Source organism: Hyla sarda, chromosome 10 (assembly GCF_029499605.1).
Source record: "Hyla sarda isolate aHylSar1 chromosome 10, aHylSar1.hap1, whole genome shotgun sequence".
Taxonomy (NCBI): Eukaryota; Metazoa; Chordata; class Amphibia; order Anura; family Hylidae; genus Hyla; species Hyla sarda.
Genome location: NC_079198.1, coordinates 48,260,506 through 48,278,520, shown reverse-complemented (window position 1 = coordinate 48,278,520; position 18,015 = coordinate 48,260,506). Strand labels below are relative to the sequence as shown.

Sequence of the window (18,015 nt, the reverse complement as noted above, 5' to 3'; positions counted from 1 at the left end):
GTGGTTATGGTAAATACAAAAGCAAGTACACTAAGCGATTGTTGAGCTGGCGAATGTGTGTCTGTATACAAGAGTGTGACGTATACATGTGAGAGGGACTTAAAATTAAGGGAATACTGTAAGGAGTATTTAGTGTGTGAGTATTTAATGCATTTGTGTGTGTTTTTTTCCCCCCTCTCTCTCTGTCTGGGAGGAGTGCAGGTGGAGAGAGGGTGGAGTAGGTAAATAATTAGCAGCTGATAAATCGCAGCTGCTTGCAGCCAGCTAGCCATTTGCATTCACTTCCAGGCAGTGGAAGAGAGGTGGTTGTGGTAAATACATGTAACGGAGCTGGATGTGGATCCTCTATCTGTGTGGCTGATGACTCAGACCGTATCGAGGGCGGAGTCTAAGGTGCCACTGGTCTTCACCAGAGCCCGCCACAAGGCAGGATGGGCTTGCTGCAGCAGGTGACACCCAGGTCGCTATCCCCGACACGGCTCGACCACACAGGTAACTGGGCAAGGCAAGGTACCGAAGGAGGAAGCTGTAGCATAGTCAACGTAGCAGAAGGTCAAGGCAGGCGGCAAAGGTTCGTAGTGAAAAAAAATAGCAGTAAGGTCTGGATACACGGGTATGGCAAAACAGGCAATAGGGAATGCTTTCTCTCAGGCAATAGGCACTGAAGATCTGGCAGGGAAATTTGGGAGGTGCAACAACTTATAATGTGGTGTCAGGTGTATTCACTGATAATGGGCGCACTGGCCGGAATTTCAGAGCTCCGGCGTGCGCATGCCCTAAGGGATGGGGGTGCACGCCCCGGAACTGAGAGAGAGCTGCAGGAGCGGGACGTGGAGTGACGGGCCAGGATTCACATGTGGGCACGTCCCGCGATGCGAATCCCCGCCCCGCCGGCAGTCGGGGACAGAGGGACACTGCGCTCATGGACGGTGCTTGCGGCCGGAGCGCAGTGTGTAACAGTACCCCCCTTTGGTCTCCCCCTCCTTTTACAGCTCAAGAACCTTTTGAGAAGATCCTGATCAAGGATGTTATCCTGTGGTTCCCAAGACCTCTCCTCTCGTCCGAACCCCTCCCAATCTACAAGAAAGAAACATTTTCCTCTGATGAGTTTGGAGTCCAGAATTTTCTTGACAGAATATACATCAGAGGTACCCGAGATGGGAGTAGGAAAAATTTCCTTTTTAGAGAAGCGGCTATAGATGACAGGTTTCAAGAGAGAGACGTGAAAGGAATTTGGGATCCGAAGGGAGGAAGGCAGATGAAGAGAATAAGCCACTGGTTTTAGGCATTTCTTGACTGTGAAAGGACCTAAATAGCGTGGACCCAGTTTATAAGAGGGTACTTTGAAGCAGATATATTTAGATGACAGCCACACTTTGTCCCCGGGTGAGTATTCGGGAGGAAGACGCCTTTTCTTGTCCTCTTTAGATTTCATACGAGTCATGGCACGTAGAAGGGAGAGACGAGTCTTCTTCTAGATGGAGGTGAAGTTCCGTACAAGTTCATCAGCCATAGGGACACCGGAGGGAGAAGACAAGGGCAAAGGATTAAGTCCATAGACTACAAAGAAGGGTGAAGTTCCTGTGGATTCGGTATCCCTATGGTTGTAAGAAAACTCTGCCCAGGGTAGTAGATCGGCCCAGTTGTCTTTGCGGGCAGAAACCATGTGGCGAAGGTAATCTTCCAAGACCTGATTCCCCCTCTCAACTTGACCATTAGATTGGGGATGATAAGCAGAGGAGAAATCCAACTTAACTTGAAGATGTAAGCAGAGAGCCCTTCAGAATGTGGAAACGAACTGGACTCCCCAGTCAGAGACAATAAATGTCGGTAATCCATGGAGACGGAAGATATGGGAAAGGAACAGTTTAGCTAGTTGAGGTGCAGATGGTAAACCAGGCAAGTGCACAAAATGAGCCATCTTAGAAAATCAGTCCACAACAACCCAGATGACCATATTGCTGCTAGAAGAAAGGAAGGTCTGTAATGAAGTCCATGTTAGTCCAGGGCAGGTCAGGGACAGATAAAGGATGTAGAAGACCACTAGGCTTGGCACGTGGTGCGCAGACTGAGCAGGCACGAACAAAGTCTATGACATCCCGTTTCAGAGTGGGCCACCAATACTGTTGGGAGATTAGTTGCAAGGATTTGCGGATACCGGCATGACCAGCCAACAGAGGAATGACCCCATTTCAAGATTCGCAGTCTCAGACGAGGAGATACATAAGTCTTCCCAGGGGGCAGATGCTGAATACTTGCTGGTGCTGCGGAAAAAAGACGATCAGGTGGAACAATATGTTGAAGATGTGATTCCAGGTCTTGTACTTCAGAAGATCTTAGTAGAGCGTCAGCCCAAAGATTCTTCTCTGGACAGAAATTCATTTAAAAAAAAGTTAAACCTGGAGAAGAACAGGGACCAGCAAGCCTGTCAAGGGTTGAATGATAGGCAGACTGAAGATAGAGCAAGTTCTTGTGATCCGTATAGATGGTTATTGGATGCACTGAGCCCTCTTATAGATGTCGCCATTCTTCCAAGGCCAACTTAATAGCCAGGAGCTCACGATCTCCTATAGTATAATTTCTCTCCGCTGGAGAGAAAGTCTTAGAGAAAAATCTGCAAGTCACAGCCCTGCCCTTGGAAGATCTTTGTGTCAAGACTGCTCCTGCACCAACTGAAGATGCATCCACCTCTAAAGTAAATGGCTTGTCCTGATCAGGTCTTGACAACACCGAAGCAGAAGCGAAAGCAGACTTTAAGTGCTTGAAGGCTTCTTCGGCCTCTGGAGTCCAGACCTTCGTATTGGCAGTTTTTTGGTAAGAGATGCGATGGGGGCAACCAAAGGTGTAATAGAGGGGAATAAACTGCTGGTAATAATCCGCAAAGCCATGAAAGCTCTGAATCGCTTTCAGACCAGAAGGTTGAGGCCACTCCAGTACAGCGGATAATTTGTTAGGATCCATTTGTAGTCCTTGACTGGTAACAATATACCCCAGAAACGGAAGACTGTTTTTTTCAAAGGTACACTTTTCAAGTTTGGCATTGAGTTGGTTATCACGGAGACACTATAAAACTTGACTGAGATGGAGACGATGAGTGTGGAGATTGGGCGAATAGATGAGAATGTCATCCAAATAGACAACGACACAGGAGTAGAGAAGGTTCCAAAAAATGTAATTGACAAACTTCTGGAAGACTGCTGGAGCATTACATAATCCGAATGGCATTACAAGGCACTCAAAATGTCCATCTTGAGTATTAAACGCAGTCTTCCACTCGTCTCCTTCTCTTATAGGAATCAAGTTATAGGCACCACGAAGATCCAGTTTGGAGAAAATCCTGGCACCTCACAGACAATCAAACAACTCTGAGATTAAAGGAAGGGGATAACGTTTTTTTTCTGTCATTTTATTCAGTCCTCGGTAGTCAATGCAGGGACGCAACGACCCATCTTTTTTTTCCCCGAAGAAGAACCCGACTCAGGCAGGAGAAGAGGATTTCCTGATGAATCCCTTCTGAAGGTTCTCCTGGATGTAGGTTGACATGGCCTGGGTTTCAGGAACAGACAAGGGGTAGATTTGGCCCCTGGGAGATGTGGTGCCAGGCAGTAAATCAATTGGACAATCGTAAGGACGATGTGGAAGCAAGACTTCAGCTTGCTTTTCACTGAAGACATCAGCAAAGTCCTGGAGGAACTAAGGTAAACCGGGCAGATGACTAGACGAAGATTTCAACTTGGTCACACGTATATTAATATAGTGGTTGTTGCAGTATGGGCCCCCGCGAAGAATTTCTCCAGTTTTCCCAATCAAGCTGCGGAGCATGGAGTTGTAACCACGGCAGGCCAAGCAAGAGAGGAGAAGTACAATGTAGGAGAATGTAGAAAGACAAGTTCTCCCTATGGTTCTGTGCGATATAGCATGGTACAGTCCAGTCTCTCTCCATTGACCGTAGAGATGTACAGTGGTTTTGAGAGGGACACCTGCAGATGATAACTTTACACTAGGGAGGCATCAGTAAAGTTTCCCGCTGAGCCAGAGTCCAGGAAAGCCAGAATGTAGATGATCTCTTTAGAAGGAAGAAGCTGGATCATCAAATTGAAGCGTGGAGAGGTGGAATTCACACCTAGGGTGGCCTCTCCCACGAACCCTAGGTGCGAGCGTTTCCCTGTGACTGTGGACGCAGAGTACAATCCTTAAGGAAGTGGTCTGCACTGGAGCAGTATAGGCATAGTTTTTCGGTTCATTGTCGAGTTCTTTCCTGCAGGGTCAGGCTAGACCGATCCATTTGCATAGCCTCCACTGCGGGAGGCAACATAGAAGGATGCGGTGGTTGCTGGAAAACTGGTGCCAGACGGGGAAAGGGCCAAGGTCTTGTAAAGATTCCCTTTGATGTAGTTCCTCTCGTCACTCAGATCAATCCGGGATGCCAATTTTATGAGTTCATTGAAGTTAGATGGCAATTCCCGGACAGTGAGGACATCCTTAAATTGACTTGATAATCCTCTCTAGAAAGTAGCGCAGAGAGCTTAATTATTCCAAGACAACTCCAACGCCAGGATCCGGAACCGGATGGCATACTCGCCCACAGTGGAGTTGCCCTGAGAAAGACTCAGCAAAGCCGTCTCAGCGGAGGAAGCTTGAGCGGGTTCTTCAAAGATACTGCGGAATTCCTTCAGGAATGCCTGGAGATTGGTAGTGATAGCATCACTGCGATCCCACAGCAGAGTTGCCCAGGCCAAGGCCCTACCAGATAGGAGACTGATGACGAAGGCAACCTTTGCCCGTTCCGTGGAGAACTGGTCCACCATGTGTTTAATGTGCATGGAGCACTGCATCTCGAAACCACGACAGGACTTGGGATCCCCCTCAAACTTCTCTGGAAGCGACAAACGGAGTTTGGTTCCGGAGGAGACTACAGCAGAGGGAGGCTGCCCTGGAGCTGGAGGAGGCTGTGGCTGTGGTGGTTGCTGCTGAGCTGATAGCAACTGCTGCATTATGGCAAATAGCTGGTTCAGCTGCTGTGCCTGCTGGGCCAACTGCTGTGACTGAAGCGCCACGATAGAAGCAAGATCTGTGTTGTCAGGCAGAGGAACCACAGTGGGATCCATGGCCGGATCTTACTGTAACAGAGCTGTATACGGATCCTCTACCTGTGTGGCTGATGACTCGGACTGTGTCGAGGAGCGGAGTCTAAAGTGCCGCTGGTCTTCACCAGAGCCCGCCACAAGGTAGGATGGGCTTGCTGCGGCAGGCGACACCCAGGTCGCTATCCCCGAAACGGTTCGACCACACAGGTAACTGGGCAAGGCAAGGTACCGAAGGAGGAAGCTGTAGCGTAGTCAACGTAGCAGAAGGTCAAGGCAGGCGGCAAAGGTTCATAGTCAAAAAAACGTAGCAGGAACGTCTGGATACACAGGTATGGCAAAACAGACAATAGGGAACGCTTTCTCTCAGGCAAAAGGCACTAAAGATCCGGAAGGGAAGTGTGGGAGGCACATATAATGTGGTATCAGGTGTATTCACTGATTATGGGCGCACTGGCCCTTTAAATTCTAGAGTGCCAGCGCGCACACCCTAAGGGACGGGGACGCGTGCACCGGAGGGGAGGAGGGAGAGAGCGCGCACTGCAGGAGCGGAACGTGGTGAGTGACGGGCCAGGATTCGCATGCGGGCACATCCCGCAATGCAAATCCTGGCCCTGCCGGCGGTTGGGGACAGAGGCTCATGGCCAGTGGGCAGTGTGTAACAATACAAAAGCAAGTACACTGAGCAATTGTTGAGCTGGCGATTGTGTGTCTGTATACAAGAGTGTGACGTATACAAGTGAGTGTAAGTATAAGAGGGACTTAAAATTAAGGGAATACTGTAAGTACTGTGAGCATTTGAGTGCATTTGTGTGTGTTTTTTTCCCCCTCTCTCTCTCTGTGTCTGGGAGGAGTGCAGGTGGAGAGAGGGTGGAGTAGGTAGATAATTGGAGATTTTCCTAGTAATTATGAAGGAAAATATGGATTTTATTAAAGACAGGAGGCGAGTAATATATGCAACTCTTTCTCGTTTATTTGCTCCAGCAGCGAGATAGTTAAATGAATTGAAAGAGAAAAAACTTAGGAACAACCAAACATGAATGACCACTAGCCAATCATAATAGGACCTAGTCCATATAATGTGTGCCCAGTCAATAATCTTCCTTCTTTCTCGGAATATGAAGTATAACAGAGTAAATCCTGAAGAATAAATGGCATGAACTTTGAAGTGAAGAACAATGAAGAGTTTGAATATCTTCAGATGAATTTTTGTAAGGGATGAAGATGAAGTCATGGAATTCAGTCGATGAGCTGTGTCTTGTCGTCTGCATCAGTGTGTCAATACGCTGTAAGGGAAGAGATAAGTGATAATAAGGGTATGGGAAGAGGTGGGATATTACTCGCCTCCTGTCTTTAATAAAATCCATATTTTCCGTCATAATTACTAGGAAAATCTCCAATTTTATTAAGACAGGAGGCTCCTAATATATGCAAGTTTAAAGCTATACAATTATACAGATAAATTAAAGAACCGACATAGAAACATGGGATTCAGGTCTAAAATAGAAGGATCTAAATGTGTACTCTGATGACCAGTCAGCTGCTTTAAGGACATCAGAGAGAGAGCCTCCTGACTGAACAGCTTTGGTGGCTATTGCACTTCTTAAAGAATGTGCACCAAAAAGGGCAACATCTATACCAGCTAGAGACATAGTATTCTTAACCCATCTAGCTAGGGTAGTAGAAGATACAGGGAGATGGGGTTTAAAGAAGGAGATAAGAAGCTGAGAAGCATGTGGGGATCTGAGAGAAGAGGTTCTAGCTTCATAGGCTTTGAGGCATCTAACTACACACAACTTAGGGTGTTGTAGAAAAGCTGGGTAGAAGACCGATTGGATATTAGTTTTTGTTCTACGAAAGATAGAAAAAACAACTCCTTGAGGAGTAAACGATCTATGAGATATGTCTAGAGCTCTAACATCAGAAACACGTTTAATAGAGATTAAACATAAAAGGACCGTGAGTTTGTAGGATAATAATTTTAAAGGAAGACTATCATTATCTTCCCAAGAAGAAAAAAGATTAAGGATAATAGATACATCCCAAGTGGATCTATATTTGGGAAGTGGAGGTCTTTTGAATCGAATACCTCTTAAAAGTCTACAAATCAAAGGATGTATTCCCACGGGAATAGAATCTATGACTTCTTGTTCGGAGGATATGGCAGATCTATAGAGATTAATGGTTCTGTAGGCCTTCCCTGCTTCAAATGCTTCAGATAAATAATTAATTATGTGGGGAATAGGTGCTTGAATGGGATCCAGGTGTCTCTGAGAGCACCAATGAACCCATAATCGCCAGGCCGATCTGTAAGCTTGCCTGGTACCTGGAGCCCAGGCTTCTGCCAAGATATCTCTAGCAGATTGTGAAATCTCGATATCAGAGGGGGATGGCCTGAAATGAGACATGCTATCAGTTGTAGGCCTCCCGATAGGATGAGAGGGTGAGGATTCCCTAAAGGGTCTTGAAGAGTTAGATTGGAAACCGGAATGAGTAGAGGAAAATCTATTAGTAGGGATAGCAACTGAGGGAACCAAGCTTGAGCAGGCCACCAAGGAACAATGAGAATCAATGTTGCTTGTTGGCTGATGGTTTGTGAAAGAACTCTCGGGATCATTGCAAAGGGAGGAAAAGCATAAAGAGTCTTTTGTGGCCAGATTTGGAGGAAAGCATTCACTTCTAGGGCTTCTGGATCTGGTCGCCAGCTGAAAAAGAGGGGTAATTGTTTGTTCAGGCGTGAAGCAAAAAGATCCATGTAAATTGGACCCCAAAGAGAGGTAAGAAAAGAAAATATTGATGGATCTAACATCCAGTCGCTGTGGTCTGCTAGGAAACGGGAGTTCCAGTCCGCCACATCGTTGGATAGGCCAGGTAAGTATTCTGCCTTCACGACTAGGTTTTTGGATAAACAGAAATTCCAAATCTCTGTAGTGATATCTGATAAAATTTTTGAGGTAGTGCCACCAAATTTGTTTATATATTGGACAGCTGATATATTGTCCATGCGAAGTAAGATACAACAATGCGGTCTGAACTTTGCAAAGCTCCTGATGGCGAAGAAACCTGCTAATAGTTCCAGAGCATTGATGTGAAAGGATGTTTCCTTCTCTGACCATTTGCCTCCAGTGGAGAGATGGCCGCATCTGGCACCCCAGCCTGTCAGACTGGCATCGGATTCTATTATGATATCCGGGTTGCAATTGAAAATTGTCTTGCCATTCCAGAGCTGTATCTGGTGAAGCCACCATAACAGTTCTTCCTTGGCGTCTGTGGAAAGGGGAACTTTATCTGAATATGATAGACCTTCTCTGAGGTGTTGTATTTTCAGACGTTGTAAGGCCCTGTAATGTAATGGGGCAGGAAATATGGCTTGAATTGAGGCCGATAATAGTCCCACAATGCGGGCGGTAGATTTTAGAGAGATAGTCTGTTTGCTCAAAGTTGAACGTATTTCCTTCTGAATAAGTTGTATCTTTTTTAAAGGTAGACTTAGAGTAGTAGTTTGAGTATTTATGGTGAAGCCTAAGAATTCTACTTCCCTCGAGGGGGTCAATATTGACTTTTTCATGTTTATTGTAAAACCCAGATTGGTTAAAAGGGATAATGTCCATTGAAGATGGCGTCGGATCAGAATTAATGAACGAGCCATGATGAGGATGTCGTCTAGATATATTATCAGACGGACTCCTCTGCTTCTCAGAAGGGCAACAACGGGTTTCAGGATCTTGGTGAAACACCAAGGGGCTGAAGATAGTCCAAAGGGAAGGCAAGTGAATTGCCATTTTTGATTTTTCCAGATAAATTGTAGGAATGGTTGATGCAAAGGGTGAATGGGGACGGTAAGATATGCATCTTTTAAATCCACCTTCACTAACCAATCGTTTTGGACTAACAGATCTCTTAGGAGGTGAATGCCCTCCATTTTGAAGTGATGGTAAACAATAAAGTTGTTGAGATCGTGGAGATTGATCACAGGTCTGTGACCTCCGTCTTTTTTCTTCACCAAGAAGATGTTGCTGATGAAACCTGGGTTTTGAATAGGGACTGGAATAATAGCCTTTTTGGAGTAGAGATCTTTTATTTCCTGATTTATTAAGTTCTCGTCTTGGTGAGAGAAGAGAATTGGCCGAGGGAGGGAGGTTTGAATAGGAGGGGACATGAATTCTATCATGTAACCTGAAATTGTATTCAGTATCCATGAGTCTGAGGTTATTGATTCCCATGCTAGAGAAAAATGTCGGAGTTTTCCGCCTAGAGGAAGGAGGGAAGAAAACAGAGGGATGGGACTTACCTGAAGATGGTCTGGATCTCTGGTAACCTCTGGCTCCTCTGGATCTCCATGGTCGAGCTCTTGATGGGAAGAATGGTGTGGTGTGATAAGAGTGGGTATTATATTGGGATCTATCTTGGTTAAATGAGCCTCTAGAAATTCCTCTTGAGGAGGATGCACGGCCGGAAAATCTCCGTCCTTTTCCGGCCCTGCCAAAAACCCTACCAGGGAAGACTTTGCGCAAATTAGTCTGAGCCTTATCTAGGGAAGTAAATATTCCCACAAATTTTCCTATCTCTTTTAGGAAGTTTTCTCCAAAGAGGAGACCTTCAGTAGCAGAACCAAATTCTGAAGTGGCGAGATTAGCCAGTTGGGGGTCAAGATTAATCAGAATGGTTCTTCGCCTTTCGGCGATCAAAGCTGCGTTGGCGTTACCTAACATACAAACAGTTCTTTGTAACCATCCTCTCATAACATCAGTATTTAAGGGCTGATTTGTTGAAACAGCCTCTTCAGTGATGTCCAGCATCTTAGTGAGTGGACCTAAAGTATCCAATAGTTTATCTTGGACACTTTTGAGAGATCTGTCTAAACCTTTTTTAGGATTTTTTCCTGTTTTAAGTAGATATTTTACTAGGACAGGGTCCAATTCAGGAGTGACCGCTGCTATGTCAGGAAGACTAGGTCGAGGGCATTCTGCCCGCAATTTACTACGGGAGGTATTGTCCATGGATTTTTTGGCTTTGCCTGAAATATATTTACAGACTTGGGGATGGGGAGTCCACTCTGAAGATCTGGGGTGGGAAATAGCATCTGGCTCGAAATAGGGATTACCTACGCTATCTAGTATAGTCTGAGTGGTAACTAGGTCCGAAGACTGATCCATGGGTACCTCAAGTACCTCTCCTTCCTCAAACTCATTATCATTATCAATAGTAATATAATCGCCAGAATCATTGGAATCTGACTCTGATGACTCTGATATATTATATGAATCTGGTTTAGCCCTTTTTAGGGTATGTCTAGTCCGACTGCTATTTTGCTCCTCTCGGACAGAGGGTCTGGGCTGCATGGGTAATGCAGGTATCTCTGAACCACTGGGTTTAAGTGGTAATTCACACATGTCTTGACCAACCCTGACTTTTGATGACTTATGTTTTTGGGACTTACGGTTGTCTACGCAAAAGCGTTGCTTTTTTATTCTTTTAACAAAAATGTTGTGCCCTTTGGCAAGTTGAGCGGAAGACTCTTCTGCTGACCAAAAATGGTCAGAGGGAGTAGAAAAACCTGAGAGTTTATTTTGGGCCATGGCAATGGCTATGGTATTAGAAATAGAGTCATTAAGATTAAGAATGGCTTTGTTAACAGAAATGTCTATCATGGTTTGTAAATGCTCATTTTGACTAGAGGTATCTTTGGAGATGGAAGGGTTAATATCCTGAGAGGAATTTTTATTCTCCATTTTATGGCTGTAGAAAAGAATAATAATAGTATAGGGTAAGTATAGATATAATTATATATATAAATATATATATCCTGAAGGGACCCTAAAGGGTTAACAATAAAAGTAACTACTACCTTGTTTAGTGAAAGATATTTTAATAGGTGGTGGTACAAGTGGTAAGCACAGGCTAATGAAAACTAATAGTATAGCTCTAATTAGGTGGTGGTACAAGCGGTGAACAAGCTCAGGTAATGAATCAATGAGAAGAGACACGTCTGACAGGATTCTCCTGACGAGCGCTGTGAGGAGAATCGCTAGAGCGCGAAACATTAAGATAAGCCGAAGTCTCGCGAGACCCGAGATTACAGGTTTATGGAGTATAAGGAAGTGGGGGCGGCCGAATAACTCCGCCGAGAGCAGAAGAAAGGTAGTGGTAATGATAATATATGAACGGAGTGAAGAGAGGGGGAAGGGATAAAGAAGGAAAGAAAGAAAGGACTGATAAGGGATTATAAGCATTGAATGTGTAGTACAAAGCCCGGTTGAAATAGGGGGGAGCTATAACCGGGAGAATTATAGAAATGCAGAAGCAATGGAATAAAATTAATTTGTAATGAATTTAATTAACAGAGCAAATTAATAAACATATGCAAGTAATTAGCACAATAATAATGAACACACGTATCTTGTCCTGCGGAGCAGCGAGAAAGAAGGAAGATTATTGACTGGGCACACATTATATGGACTAGGTCCTATTATGATTGGCTAGTGGTCATTCATGTTTGGTTGTTCCTAAGTTTTTTCTCTTTCAATTAATTTAACTATCTCGCTGCTGGAGCAAATAAACGAGAAAGAGTTGCATATATTTAGGAGTCTCCTGTCTTAATAAAATTGGCAGTTGATAAATTGCAGCTGCTTGCAGCCAGCTAGCCATTTGCATTCATTTCCAGGCAGTGGAAGGGAGGTGGTTGTGGTAAATACAAAAGCAAGTACACTAAGCGATTGTTGAGCTTGCGATTGTGTTTCTGTATACAAGAGTGACGTATACAAGTGAGTGTAAGTATAAAAGTGAGAGGGACTTAAAATTAAGGGACTTGTAATTCAGGGAGTTTAAATTGAAATATTTGATTGTTTTTTTTACTGTTAATTTTTGCAATCCCCAAATCTAGTATGGCCTCCATGTTGGAAAATGCAGTCCGGTCTACATCTTGCACAATGTATGCAGTCACTGAATAGCAGTTTGAGGGTGTATAATGTTGTTGGAGATGTGTGCGAGTTGTTCATTTGGAAGCCCAGATCCTGGATCTAGAGGAGCAACTGGCAACACTGAGATGCATTGACAACCTGGAAAGGAGTCTCCTGCTCACTGAGCAAGTACTCTCTGCGGTAGAGGTGGGGGAGGATAGTGAGACGGAGGTGCAGGACAGTCAGGCAGTTAGCTGGGTTACAGTTAGAAAATGGGGTAGAGGGAAAAGTGTCAGGGAGGCTAGTCTTGAACTTGCACACCCCAACAAGTTTGCTTGGTTGGCAGATGAGGGGGATGCCATTTCAGAGCTAGCAGTACTGCAGCAGGACCCTGCCTCTGACTGCTAGGGGGGCTGTGTGCCTGCTCCAGTAAGGAGGGAGGGAGGAGTGCAGGGCAGGCCAGACAGGTACTGGTAGTGTGGGACTCAATTATTAGGGGGACAGACAGGGCAATCTGTCACAAAGACCGGAATCGATGAACAGTGTGTTGTCTTCCTGGCGCTCGAGTTCAGCACATCACGGATCGAGTTGACAGGTTGCTGGGTGGGGCTGTAGAGGACCCAGCAGTCATGGTATATGTTGGCACCAATGACAAAGTAAGAGGTAGGTGGTGTCCTTAAAAATGATTTCAGGGACTTAGGCCGCAAGCTAGGACCTCCAAGGTAATATTTTCTGAAATATTACCTGTACCACGAGCCACACCAGAGAGGCAGCGGGATATTAGGGAGGTAAATAAGTGGCTCAGAAGCTGGTGAAGGAAGGAGGGGTTTGGGTTCATGGAGAACTAGGCCAACTTCGCTGTCGGATACCGGCTCTACTGTCTCAATGGGGAGGATGCAGCTGTGCTTGGGGAGAATATGGCTAGAAGGGTGGAGGAGTGTTTAAACTAGGGACTGGGGGAGGGAACCTACAACATAGAGGGGAAAGATCGTGTAGATAGAGAGGGGGGACTTATTAATGTACCTGGGGGTGGAGCGGAGGGAAGGGTTAGAATAGTTAATAGGGATAGGCGTCATAGAAAAAAATAAACATACACCATTGAATTGCATGTTAACTAATGCCAGAAGTCTGACCAATAAAACTGACAAGCTGGAGTTGAACATTTCTGAGGAGGATTATGACATAGTGGGTATAACAGAGACTTGGGTGGACGATAGCTGTGACTTGGCGGTCAACATACAGGGTTATAGTCTATTCAGGAAGGATCGGACAAAGTGGAAAGGGGGAGAAGTTTGTCTTTATGTAAAGTCCAGTCTGAAGGCCACACTGCGGGAGGATATTTGGGAGGGAAATGTGGAGTCATTAGCGGTAGAAATATATGGAGATAAGAATTTAAAAAATTCTTATAGGGGTTTGCTATAAGCCACCAAACATAATGAAAGAGGCAGAAGATCAGTTACTGAGGCAAATAAACAAGGCAGCAAATCAAAATGATGTGATGATAATGGGGGACTTTAACTATCCTGACATAAACTGGGAGACTGAGTCCTGTGAATCTCATTAAGGAAACAGGTTTCTGACTATAGAGGAAAAAAATGGTAGAGAGGCTCGTATTAACCTAGTGACCAATGGCTCGAGCTACCCAAATAGCACCTAAACCCACGGTGCGGGAAAAGGGGATGATACAAATTAAAGAAATTGGGGTCTTGTATATTGGATTAAATTAAAACGTTTATTAAATATGATATAAAATTGTACACATAGGTATAATATTCTGCGGATCACAGGGCCCTTGTGATCCCACAGTAAAATTTGTAAATATTTAATCCTTGGCAATTTAATATATAATGTTAAAATACAATAATTATAATAAACAAATAAAAATGTACAACAATAAATAAGTGTCCACGTATCTATAAGGATGATCGGAATTGGTGATTTGTGAATAGCGGTAATATACAGTTTGAGTTGCTATTTTCACAAATATTTGTATCCAGTTGGAAGAGAAAGTGGTTAAAGTCTTGAATAGAATACAGCAAAAATTAATGGTAATTGTATCAATTTGTATATACTTTTGTATCAGGTTCCAATCCTCTGTGCAGAGGGCTCGCAGCTGGAGACATTGCCGTCTCCTGATTTATGCAGCGGCAATATGACAAATTAATAATAAAATCGTAGTGCATAGTAATAAGTTCTAATCCTCTGTGCCGAGGATTCGCTGCTGGAGACATTGCCGTCTCCTATATATGCAGCGGCAATTTTGGAATGTAAAACAGAGCTTATGAGATAAGTTCGATCCTCTATGCAGAGGCCTCGCAGCTGGAGACACTGCCGTCTCCTAGTATGCAGCAGTAGTACGATGTAAGGTACAATGCTCATGTCTTATAATCAAAGTGGGTACCTTTTGTGGTAAGCGCTGGTCTTCAGACGGGTCCTGGTCCCTGAATGGAGGATGCGCTGCTGGAGGCTCGGGTATGCAGCGGCAGAAGTGGGCTCCGTTTATGGGTACTGCAGCAGTTGTCCTGCTGGCAGTAATGCTGGGCTGGCGGTCTCCTCGTGGTGGGAAGTAGCACGTACTGTCAGAGGTTGATTGACAGATATGGTGAATCCTTTGAAAAAGCTGTATTCTTTGATAAAGATGATGTGGCACTTAGAATAAGTGGTTAAAGCTGAAAGTTGAGGTTTCTGACTATAGCTAAATACAATTTTCTGTCCCAAATAGTGCAGGGCCCGACCAAAGGGGTCACCCAACTAGACTTAATATTAACCAACAGACCTGACAGAGTAACTAATGTACAAGTAGAGGGATAACTAGGAAATAGTGATCTTAATATAATACATTATAACTTGTTCTTCAATAAGGGAATCTCTCTTGGGGGCTACAAAAATAATGAACTTTAGGAAGGCAAAGTTTGATCAACTCAGAGAATATCACAATAACAATATAAAATGGGATAATATCCTCAAAAACAATACTACTCACACAAAATGGGAGACTTTTAAAAATATCTCACATTCTCACTGTAAGATGTATATACCTTATGGGAATAAAAGGGTCAGAAATAAAAGAAAACCAATATGGATGAATAAGAACATTAAGGGGGCAATAAATGACAAAATAAAGCATTTAAACTACTAAAAACAGAACAGCAGTGAGAAAAATTTAAAATATGTTTAAAAAAAACCCAGATAAAAGCCGCAAAATTAGAGACAGACTATTTACCAAGGAGAGTAAAACTAACACCAAAATGTTCTTTACCATATAAATAGCAAAAAGGTCAAAAATGAAAGTGTTGGCCCTTTAAAAAAATGATGAGGAGGAAATTATAAACGGGGATCAGGAAAAAGCAAATATATTAAACAAATTCTCCTCCACTGTATTCACCGAGGAAAATGAAATGCCAGGTGAAATACAGTGAGATAAAGTAAACTACCCAGTACAGGTCCCCTGTCTAACCCAAATGAGGAAAAAAAATGGAAGGAGAAAGGAAACAGCGCCTTGCGTAATTCTGTGAGGTAATGGTCCCCAGGTTCCCTTGTGAGGTATTGTGCTCACCTGAGATGATCCTTGGGTTCATGCATATAACCCCTCCATATGGGGTATAGATGTGGGATCTCGGCCTGCAAATTTGTGGACCGGTTTCCTCGTGGCAGCGGGGAGTCCGGTAAAAGAAATGCACTTGTAGATCAGGAAAAAATCCTTTGCATTGGTGCTGCTCTCTAGCGATCACTTTCAGGCATCAGTCCAGTATTATGTATCAAGGCTTCTTTTGACACATTAAAAGCACTACAATATAATGGATAGTGAAGCAAAACGCGTTTCGGGAGTAAGGTTTCCCTTTTTCAATTGCAGAAAAGGCTGTCTAATGATTGTCATGCACTGGTTCATTTATATACAGTTGTTTCTGGCGCCAAAAATAAAAAGGTCAATGGTCAAGGTGAAAATCATGCTTATATAGACAAATGGTTTAAAAGCACTTTTTCAGGGTATTTATTACATATATATAATAAATGATAAAACACATATACATACATTTTGAGAAGGGAAATAAAATACATAAAATTAGAATTAAGATTATAGAGCAGCTTGTATAAGGTCGCTCCGTAAAACCAAACAAGGCTGGGACATTTGGGATTGAGGTCGAGGCTTGGCTGTGTAGTATGTTTTGAATCGCCCGCTTTTTCATTCATGAGAAACGGGCAGCCAATCACGGGGCTTTTTCTCAGAGGAAGTCATTAGTAAAGCTTGGTGGACTTGCTTTAGCTGGGTATGCTCACGTGATTGGCGGTCAGCCAATAGTAGATCACCCGGAGTGGGTGTGTGATATGAATGTGGGCCAATTGCCATCTGTATGGACCCATCTGATATATGTGAAACTGTATCCAACCAGGATCCTGCCGGCTTCTGAGTTTCAACCAATCAGACTGGCGCCTACCTGAGTCTCAAAAAACTAGAGAGATTTTGGCTGGGTCTGCGTACAGGGCCGCGTATTTGTGCTGTCAAGGATGTATAAAATGAGATGTGTTGGCCAATCAAAATGCTTGATTCTTAAGACTTTCATTGGTGGAAACAGTGTCACGCTTTAACCAATGGGATTTGAAGCGGCTATTACACAGTAACCAATTGAATGTGTGCCTACACAGTTAATGTGTGAATAACCGGTGCATTGTGACAGATTATATTATATTCTCCTTGCCGATATTCTCTAAGGTTTTTTTCCGATCTGGGATCATGGTCATTAAAAAGTGGACTTCCAGATGTTGAGAAACTCAGGAGGATTAGGCAATTGCTGTGATTTGGGAGAACTGGATATTATTTAGACTGAATGTTCAATATATTCATTCAAGCCCCTTGAGTTTTAAGCTTAAATATCCAGAAGTTCTCTCCTGCATAACTGCGTGAACAGTCGATGGCTGGTCGCTGCAATGTGTTCTATGGGCAGTGCTGTGAAATGAGAACAATCGCACTTATGCTGTATGGAGGCATGTCAGGATACCCTGGGCAATGCATAGCCTGTTTTTACGTTGAAGCAATGTTTATTGAGCCGAGCACTCAGGGTTTTTGTGGTGCGTCCCACATATTGGATGCCGTAGGTACATTCTAGCATATATACAACGTGGGTGGATTTGCATGACATCCTGGTTTTAATTTTGTATGTCTCTCCGGTGACTGGATGTAAATTCCTTACATCGATTTTTTTTATACTCGAACAACATTTGCCGTTCGTGGAGCAGCATACTCCTGTTATTCCTTATCGTAAAGATGTGGATTTTTGGGGGGCTTTCAGTTTACTTGGAGCCAGAATACTCTTTAGGGATTTGTTTCTTCTAAAGGTAATCTGTGGACCTGGAGGTAGGATATCTATTAGAAAAGGGCCCATCATCAGAATGCTCCAGTGAGACTGTAAGATTTTCTTTCTTGCTTTGTGGTCTGTGGAGTAGGTTGTCAGGAAATTGTATGAATATGATTGTTCCTTTTCGCTTTTTTGACCAGAGCTCTTGGTTGTGGGTAGTAAACATGTTTTTGATCTAAAAGGCTTGCTTTTAGTTTGCTATTATGAATGATGGATTGAGGGTACCCTTTTGATTTGAACCTCTCATTCAATATTCTACTTTTGCTTTGGAAATCTTCTCTTGACGTGCAGTTATGGCTATTACGTTTATACTGTCCGTATGGGATGTTGTTCGTCCATTTATCTGAATAGCAGCTCTTGTAGTCTAAATAACTGTTCCCGTCTACTGTTTTGAAAAAGGTTTTGGTTTTGATCTTTCTATGTTTGTCGTGTGATACAACCACATCTAGGAATTCAGCGTGATTTGTATATGGAGTGTGAGATAACTGTACTTTCCAAGTATTCTGGTTGAGAGAAGATATGAACTCGTTTAGATGGGTGGTATTGCTGTCCCAGACGATAAATATATCGTTGATATATCCCCGATAAACAATGCAATGGTGGAATAAAGGATTTGGGTATATGAGTTGTTCTTCAAATGCTCCCATAAATTGGCAAAACTGTGTGCGAATCGCATAC

General features: G+C 43.6%; 1 protein-coding gene across 4 annotated transcripts in view; it reads left to right on the top strand.

Annotated features, from left to right (window-relative positions):
* IZUMO3 (IZUMO family member 3) overlaps positions 1-18,015 on the top strand; it is a 312,623-nt gene that overhangs the window by 264,789 nt on the left and 29,819 nt on the right. The gene's annotated exons all lie outside the window — the stretch shown is intronic.